This window comes from Chlorocebus sabaeus, chromosome 24 (assembly GCF_047675955.1).
Source record: "Chlorocebus sabaeus isolate Y175 chromosome 24, mChlSab1.0.hap1, whole genome shotgun sequence".
Taxonomy (NCBI): Eukaryota; Metazoa; Chordata; class Mammalia; order Primates; family Cercopithecidae; genus Chlorocebus; species Chlorocebus sabaeus.
This window is the reverse complement of record NC_132927.1, coordinates 82567920-82578022: the sequence shown is the minus strand read 5'-3', so window position 1 is coordinate 82578022 and position 10103 is coordinate 82567920. Positions and strand designations below refer to the sequence as shown.

General features: G+C 38.9%; 1 pseudogene; it reads left to right on the top strand.

The window, feature by feature from the left end:
• Positions 1-5047: 5047 nt before the first annotated feature.
• LOC103229864 (uncharacterized) lies at positions 5048-9837 on the top strand (annotated as a pseudogene).
• Positions 9838-10103: the final 266 nt, after the last annotated feature.

Below are 10103 nucleotides of genomic sequence, written 5' to 3'. Positions count from 1 at the left end.
TTAATTGAACTAAAGATTTTCTGCACAGAAAAAGAAATAATCAACATGGTGAACAAACAGCCTACAGAATGGTAGAAGGTATCACTTCACCTCAGTTAAGATGGCTCTTATTAAAAAAGAAAAAAGAAAAAAAGCAAGGTGTGGTGGCTCATCCCTGAATCCCAGCACTTTGGGAGGCCGAGGCAGGTGGAAACTTCCTTCCTCAAAAATGAAGGAAGGGAGGGAGGGACGGAGGGAGGGAGAGAGAGAGAGAGAGGAAGAGGGGGAGAGAGAGAGAGAGAGAGAGAGACAGAAAGAAAGAAAGAAAGAAAGAAAGAAAGAAAGAAAGAAAGAAAGAGAAAAAGAAAGAAAGAAAGAGAAAAAGAAAGAAAGAAAACTAACAAATGCTGGTAAGGTTGGGGAGAAGGTGAACTAGTACAGTCAGTCACTATGGAAAGCAGTGTGGACATACCTCAAAAAACTACAAATAAAACTACCAAATGACCCAGAAATTTCACTACTGCAAGTTTATCCAAAAGCATGAAAATAATTATATCAGAGATTTCTTACTCCCAGTGTATATGGCAGGACCTTTCGCAATAGCCAAGATATGGAATCAAACCAGGTGTCGGACAGCAGATGAATGGTTAAAGAAGATGTGGTGCAGATACATGATGAGATACTAGTCATCCATAAGAAAGGAAATCCTGTTATTTTTGGCAATGAGGATGGAACTGGAAGACATTATGTGAAATGAAATAAGCCAGGAACAGCAAGTAATACACCTTGTTTTCTCACTCATACATGGAAAAGAAAATCTGTCTCATAGAAATAAAGAGTAGAACAGAGGATACTAGGGTCTGGGAAGGGTAGGGGAAGAGATAGGCAGAGATTTGTGAAAGAATACATTAGAATTAGATAGGAGGAATAGATTATAATGTTCTTTACCACTGTGGGATAAATGTATTTAACAATTATATGCAGTTTCAAATAGTAAGAAGAAGGATATTGAGTGTTCCCAACAAAAAGAAAACGTTTCAGATGATGGATATATTAATTATCCTTACCTGACCCCTACACACTGTTTGAAAACATTGCTATGTACCTCATGAATATTTACAATCATTATTTGTCTATTAAAATTATATTAGAAAACACAAACTTCATTGGAAGTAACGTAAATGGAGGCTTTGGAATACACCTGGAGATAACGGGAGGGAATGGAATACATTACAGGCCTAGCATTCAATGGCAAGAGGAGCTCCCATTGACTTTTTGTATTTGCAGCACTGAGTAAATCTAACATTTATCAAAGCTTCCCTCTACAATAGAGACCTGAGTCTAGGGAAATCTTGCAGATAGTCAGATATGCAGAGGGAAGAAGCAGGAGTAGACGGCTGCTGGCCCATTTAACAATAGCTGGAATGATAATTATGCATGTAGAGAAGCCAACATTGATTTAAATAAGTTACATCACTGAATGACATAAAAAAAAATCCAAGGGAAATCTTTAAATAAAATGGATAGTGAAACTATTTTGGGTGAAGAAATGTTCACTGAAGTAAAGTGAGCCATTAAAGCTGTTAAGAACTACAGTAACCACTGGATTGGATTCAGCTTTGTCTGAATTCAGGGTGATTATTACTGGCTCAGGCAGGGGTCAAAAATCAAGATGTATAGGTGGTACCAACCCAGAAAAGTCAGGGACCAGAAAGATTCACAGCTGAATTTTTTCAGATGTACAAAGAAGTGTTGCTACCAATCCTAGTGTAACTATTTCCCAAAAATGAGGATAAAGGACTCCTCCCTAAGTTATTCTGTGAGATCAGCATTATTCTGATAACAAAACCTAGCAGAGACTTAATTTAAAAAGAAAACTTTAGGCCAATACATCTGATGCAAAAATGCTCAATGAAATACAAACTGAACACAGCAGCACATCAAAAAGCCTAATCTACCAACACTTTGTTCCTGGGACGCAAGGTTGGTTCAATATATGCAAATCAGTAAATGTGATTCATCACATAAACAGAATGAAAAACAAAAACCATGTTAACCATAGATACAGAAAATGTTTTGAATAAACTTTAGCATTCTTTCATATTAAAAACCATCAACTAGGCATGAAGGAACACACCTCAAAATAATAAGGGCCATCTTCGACAAACTCACAGCAAACATTATACTGACTGGGCAAAAGCTGGAAGCATTTTCCCCTGAAAACTGGAACAAGAAAAGGACACCCACTCTAACCACTCCTGTTCATCATTGTCATGGAAGTCCTAGCCAGAGCATGCAGACAAGAGAAAGAAATAAAAAGCATCAAATCAGGAAGAGAGAGTGTCAAACTATCCCTGTAGATGAAATGATCATATTCCTGAGCCTGCAGTTTGGTGATTAACATTAATTTAGAAAAATTGTCAGTCATCATTGTTTAAATATTTCTTCTTAGCCTTTATTTTTTTCTATTTCCCATTATGTGCATGTTATACTTCTGCAACTGTCCCACAGTTCTTGGGTAAGCTGTTCTGGTTTTACATATAAGTGTGTGTGTGTGTGTGTGTGTGTCTCTGTGTATATTTGTATTTGTGTGTTTACTGTTCTAACAATATATTTTTTCTTTTTGCTTTTCAGTTTAAGAAATTTCTATTGAGATAGTTTTAAGTTCAGGTTTTTGTCCGCAGCTATGCCCTATCTACATATAAGTCCACTGAAAGCATTACTTGATTCTGCTACAAAATTCTTGATATCTACTTTTATTTTCCTTTTTTAGAATTTGCATCATTCTACTTGCATGACACAGCTGTTCCTGCATGCTGTCTGCTTAATTCATTACAGCTCTTAACATATTAATCATAGTGGTTTTAAATTCTTTGTTTGGTAATTCCAACTTAAATGGCATAGCTGAGTCTCATTTTAATGCCTGTTCTGTCATATCACATGATGATACATTTCTTTTAGTATATATCATTATTTTCACAGGCAGAATTTATGTAACAGGTGAAAGAAACAGCTGTAAAGAGGCCTTTAGTGATAGCATTATAAGTTGTGGAAGAAACGTGTTTCATAATCCTCTGGTTATGGCTTAATGTAGCAAGCTTAGGCCTTTGAAAATAAATCCTTACATGAGCGTGAAAAGATAAGCCATAGATTTGGAGAATTTCCTCACAAATCAAATATTTGGAAATGGACTTTTATCACGAATAATAAAAATTATCTTACAATTGAACAATAACAAAACCACACAATTTAATTTTAAAATAGACAAAGACCTGAATAGAAAGAAGCCTCATCTAAAAATAAATATAAAAAGTGATACACATGATTTTAAGGTATTTGTATGTTTAATATTCAAAAAATACTACTATCCTGTTACAATGGGTAAAATACACAATATAGACAGTACCAAATGGTGATGAGGAAGTTGAAAAACAGAACGCTTACTCCATGCTGGAGGGAAGGGGATGCTGAAGTGGCACATACACAACTACAGTTAATAATTCATTGTATATTTCAGAATAACTAGAAAATAAGATTTAGAATGTTCTCAACACAAAGAAATAATCAGTGATTGAGGTGAAGGATATCTCAGGTATCTGGATTTGATCACTGCAAATAATATACTTTTATCAAAATATCATGCATATCCCTTAAAGGTTTTGAACCATTCTGTATCTATATAAATTAAACATTTTTTAAAAACAGTGCAGGGGAATCCAGCTAATTGCTGATTCCCATTAGATGTGATGTTCTGCATAATCTGTAAACTAATCAGAATCTGTGGGTTTGTAAAGGACTTTAGAAATCAACTAGACTAATTGTTTCTAAAGATAAGTCTCCCAAGGTTAATTATTCTCCTAGTGGGTGGTGATTTTGAATATAGAAGAAATGTTAATAGTTGTTGCTGGTAAGTTTTCTTCTAGTCTCAGGAGAAAAGGTTTGTAGGGAGGAATCTGGGACAATCTTTTAAGTCTCAACTTCAATGTGATTATCTCAGTAAATATTTTCTGATACCCCTGAGTAGGAGAAGTCTCATATATCTCCTATGAATTAAAAGTAGAATTCTAAGTACCCAGCTGACTGAATGGAACATTCCTCTTCAACAAGGAGTTCCATGGACACTAGAAAACCTAGTTGAGGCCGTGTTAGAAATAGAAGATCAGAAATGCCTAATTATACACTCCTCCCTTTGGAATTTAAGCAGAAGTAACCAGCATTTTCATTAAAACAGATTTACGGCTCAGAAAACAGATTCCGTGTAGCAGTAAAATACCAAATTCTAACCTGACTCAAGAATAGCATCACATCACAGAGAGCAGGCCTTGAAAGGAATCAAAGTCATTCACCCTAAAATATATTTCTTTGACATATTTTACAATCGCCCTGCACAGTTAGTTTTTTACAAGAGAAATTTAAATTCTGTAGATAATCTGCTTCCCTTTAAAGGTGTTTGTGTTATACTGAGGAGATTAGCTGAGAGTTTAGTATCTTTTAAATCTCTTAGTTGAAAATATTTGCTGTCTATTGACTTTAAGGGTGGTCACAGAAGAGACTTCATCTACATAATAAGAATCTTGTTCTCCAAAACCCATTATCTTAACCCAGACACTTTTTTTGTACTAGTTTGTCTTTTGATAAAAATTTAAGTCTTTCAATCAATTGCCAATCAGAAAATCATTTAATTCACTTTTAAGCTGTAATCTCCTCCTTACACTGCCTCACTTCTAGCGATTTTGTCTTTATGGAACAAGTTAACATGTATCTCACGTGTATCAATTGATGTTATTAAATTTAACCTGCAATCAAGTCATTCTGGGCACATGTTCTCAAGATCTTCTGGGGCTGTGTCACAGGGCGTGATCCTCACATTTGGCTCAGAATAAATCTCTCTAAATATTTTGCAAACTTGGCTTTTTATTAAGAGTTCTAACAGAACCTACTCTGTGGTCTTTGTTACATCCACAAGCATGATGTTAGTAAACATTAGTTACTAAAATAAGCACATGTTGGCAATTTCTTATGAAGTTACACAGAGACCTTCTATGGGATCAACTGTAAATGTTTCAAAGTATTTCTGCAGTTATTTCAAAATTTGTGTTCCACAGATACTTCTATCAGATTCCTTATGTCAGCTAATTATTTGCTTTATGATTTTTGCCTTTTTGTAGATGATCACAATTTGTTTTATGAGTTTTTTTGTAGATGATCATGCCCTATCTCTTCTGTGCCTTTACTGTAGAAAACTGTGAAACTACTCAGGACTACATCTGAAAGTCCTTACTGCAGTGGGTGCCAGAATTGCAGTGGGTTTCCTCTGCAGCCACCAGACACTCAGATTCATTCAGTGAAATCTTAATTTTGTTTCCTGCTTGGCTTTGGGCCTTAATCTTGTGCCATCCTGAAAGACTCTGTCTTTCAGGTCCCCCTGGTCATCCCAGAGCCACAAGGACCTGACAATTGTCAATGTAGTGGGAGGGGTTGCACTGAACGGACACTCTCTATCCTTCTGAGGGAGCCATACTCCAGGCAGACATCACAGTCCCAACTCGGTGTGTCCTTCCAAGTATCCCTGCCCATCCTGCGGGTGTGATGCTGATCCAGGCATCTTCCTCCCATTCCTGGGTAGAGGGTCTCCTTGTTTGTTCCAAGATCTTCTTCCAGCAGCCACTATGTCTTCCCACTGATGTCTTCAGCTTCCTTTTTTCTGCCCTTCCCAGCAGGATGAGGCTGTTTTTCCAGAGGGAAGAGAGAGGAGATGGGAGATGAGACTGTTATTCCTAAGAGAATGGACAGAGCTTCGGAGCTTTTCTTCCTTCCGTCCCAGTTTCTATGAGTTCCTCCAGTGCCTGTAACACAGAGGTGTTAGTGGCTTTGCCCCTGTATGTTAATTATTTGGTAAAGTCGTGGTGGCAGGGGAGGTGGGTCTGGATGCATTTCAGCCACAGCTGCTGTTCCACTTTCCCACACAGAAACATCTTGGGAGGGAGAAGCTGGAGATTTTTGTGATGTCTCCTCAGTCCTGGCAGAAAAGGTTTCAATAGCAGTAGGAATCCCTCAGTTGTATGTCCTCTGATAATTTAAACAATAACTTCTTTACTATACTCAACTCTAAACAATCTGAAGAATATGTCTAATTTAATCCTGCATTAGCTTAGATGACATTTGCTGACCTCTGCCCCAGATAAGTTCATATTCTCTTCCTGTTTGTTCCTGCAGGTCACTGAGTTTCACAAGATGTAAGGTCCCTTGTTTGTCCTATAACATCAATAATCTGATGTTTTAAAGAAAATGTGCTAATTTCCAGCTCAGTAAGGTTAGTTGTTGTAAAAATAATACAATGTTTTCTGGGATGCCTGCATCTCCAGGCTGAGTAGAAGCTTTATTTGTAACACTCAGAAACCAGAAGTAACAAAAATATTAAGGAGCTTTATAAATAGCAGGGATGCACTCATTAACTGGAATACTGTTCCTCATTACAATGAACACATTCTTCATACACAACCAAATTACTGACTCACAAGTAATTATACTGAACAAGAAGCCACACAAATGAAATAGAAACTGTAAGATTTCACTTTAACCAAATCTTGAAAAATAGATCTGAAGTAACAAACGTGAGGGACTGACTCAGTATGGTGAGAGAAAAATGACTGGGAGGCAGGAATTGGAGGAACCCAGGGAAACTTTTAAGTGTGATGCATTGTTATCTTGACTGTTACCTTGTTATTTGGGAAGCACAGGTGAGCACATTTGAAATTGCATTTTTTTCCTTTGGAGACATGATCTTGCTTTGTCATCCAGGCTGGAATTCAGTGGTGAGATCATAGCTCTCTGCAGCCTCAGACCCTGGGTCTCCAGCAATCCTCCTCCCGCTACCGTACGTAGCTGGGACTACTGGTATGTAAGACCATGCTCAGCTTCAGAGCTTATTAAAATGCACACATTAATTAAGCAATATTTATTACACAGCAATAATGCCTCAATAAGACTATTGCAAATAAGTGGATAATTTGTTCAATAAACATTGATGGAAAGATAGATGCTAACATGACAAAATGCGTGACACCCAAGAAAATGAAACTGTAGGAAATGTGCTTTTCTTTACAATTATTAGGGAATCACAACAGTGCATACATATCACACCGTGTTCTCATTACAGAGAAGAGGTTCTGCAAACCTCACTAGCTGCGCCCCCTATGTGCCGGGCTTGGTTCAGGGAGCAGTCAGGTCCAGTGGTGAGAAGCACAGGTCCAGATACTCAGGCTCACTCTGACCAAATGTGAGGTCTGGGGACATTGTACAACCCATCTGTGCTTTTGCTGGTAATTTTTCATCTGTAACATGGAAATGGCATTGATACCACATACCATGTTTCCTCTACATATGTAAAAATAAAAGATGATTGGTGCTAACTTTAAATATACACAATTTATGTAGATCGATTATACCTCAATACCACTGTTTTAAACTAGAAATTACAAAATTGTAAGTTTTATAGGTTTTAATATTTTATCACAGAACAAACTTTCAATAAGTAACCACAATTTCCAAAATGCTATCAATATCAAATATCTCCCCCAAGACACTCTCCCATGCTCTGAGCCCCACTCTCTCCTCAGGCCTCTCACCCCAGAGTTTGCTAAATAGTAGGAGACATGCAAATAGAGCCCTCCCTCTGCTGATGAAAACCAGCCCAGCCCTGACCCTGCAGCTCTGGGAGAGGAGGCCCAGACCTGGCATTTTCAGGTGTTTTCATTTGGTGATCAGGACGGACCACAGAGGACTCACCATGGAGTTTGGACCGAGCTGGGTTTTTCTTGTTGCTATTTTAAAAGGTAATTCATTGAGAACTACTGAAATTGAGTGTGAGTGGATAAGAGTGAGATAAACAGTGGATTCATGTAGAAGTTTCTGACCAGGGTTTCTTCTTGTTTGCAGGTGTCCAGTGTGAGGTGCAGCTGGTGGAGTCTGGGGGAGGCTTGGTACAGCCTGAGGGGTCCCTGAGACTCTCCTGTGTAGCCTCTGGATTCACCTTCAGTAACTACGACATGGCCTGGGTCCGCCAGGCTCCAGGGAAGGGGCTGGAGTGGGTCTCACGTATTAGTAGTCCTAGTGGTAGTAGCACATACTACCCAGACTCTGTCAAGGGCCGATTCACCATCTCCAGAGAGAACGCCAAGAACACGCTGTATCTTCAAATGAACAGCCTGAGAGCCGAGGACACGGCTGTGTATTACTGTGCGAGAGACACAGTGAGGGGAAGTCAGTGTGAGCCCAGACACAAACCTCCCTGCAGAAATGTTCAGGCGAAATCAGCTGCAGGGGGCGCTCAGGACCCACTGATCAGAGTCAACCCCAGAGGCAGGTGCTATAGAGGCTGATTTCCTGTCAGGATGTGGGACCTCGTCTTCTCCTCACGGTTTCTCCAGTGAACCTCTTTAAGTTTAGAATTCTGTGCTTCCTAATGTCATCTCTACATATTTTTTAAAATATCATTTTAATATGAGGACCTATTCTCACATGTACCAAATGCAGATTGATGTTTACAGAGATGAAAAGGCCTCAACTATGGCCACCAAGATCAGAGTCTTGAGGAAAGTGAGCGGTGCCTGGTGAGTCTTCTCCAATCAGACCCACGACAGAAACCTCAGGGAGATTCCAGGACTAGAACAATCTTTGGGATTCTGATCACAGCCAATAGAGAGGCTGGGCCAGGGTCAGTGTCATGTAGAAGCTCACAGGTTTCTCATCTGACCCTTCTCCTGACACTAAAGCCAATCAGTATCAGCACTGACCTGGTGCTCCTTTTGCTCCCAATCCATGTTCTTTTTTTGGAGTGTTTGTTCTCCCTTTTTATTTGCTTTTCCTGCTTCCTGAAAAAGAAACAGATGACCTCCGTAGTCTACCTTCCAGGGTTCAAGGCATTTTCTTGGAGCTCAGGTGGGGCTCAGCCTGTGGCTCCTGCAGCCACGTGGGAGAGGCTGATGGGACTTCCTTCCCTCCCCATTTTCTCAGGACCCTCCACTGTGTTGTGTATAGACTCATGTGGGAATGCAATTGGCCATTAATAGTGAAGGGGATAAACTTATTTTATCAAATGGGATGTGGATGTAGAATTAACCCTGTTCAAGCCGTCAGAGTCATCTGCTTCAGAAGTAGTGTTAGAAAGAGCTTGGGAAATTTATTAGAATCAAGATGGAGCCACTTGTGTTAAAACCCTAATGAATGAATCTGGGGAAGCCCACAAAGGAGGGTTCTAACACACATGTTCCTGATAACAAGAACTATCATAGACTCTGCACTGCCACAACCTTGCAAAAAAGCCATCACAACCTTAAAAGAATTATGTCTCCAAGTATATCTGCCCAGCAACTGCTTGTTCAACCTCACACCGATGTCACCTCTGTTACTGATCCTTCTAGTCCAGGATAATCTAGTCCTGCATATCCCATTTAGAGTTGATGTAACTCTCTTTATTTTTCCTTCATTCTTTATCTTCCTTTACCAACCTGAATGTACCCATACATATTTCAAATGCAATACCATACATATTTCAAATGCAATATACATCCTAGAATAAATATTATTACATTTTATAATCTCTTTGTTATTCAGGGTTGACAAATCACAGGTGGACATGCCACATTTCTGTGAGGCATAGAGGATGACAGATTTTGGAGATGTCTAGGAATATCCAATGTCCAGAAGATCATCTATCAAGAAGTGCAGGCTGAAAGTCCCAAAAAGAGGTGAAGCTGCCGAATTACCATGGCATTTAATTGTATCCAGTTCTGCTCTGATGGAATCTGGCCCACTCATTTTATCATTGACAATCTACCTAACCTAGAGTCAACTGATGACAGTTTTAATAACATATATTAAGTAAATTCAGATCCATATATATATACATGTTTATATTTGAGACGGAACTCACTCTGTCACCCAGGTTAGAGTTCAATTGCACAATCTCAGCTGATTGCAACCTCCACCTCCGGTGTTCAAGCAATTCTCCTGTCTCAGCCTCCAGAGTTAGAACTATATATATATATACACACACACACACACGTGTGTAGAAATATATACGTGTGTGTGTGTGTATATATATATATATTTGAGACGGAGTT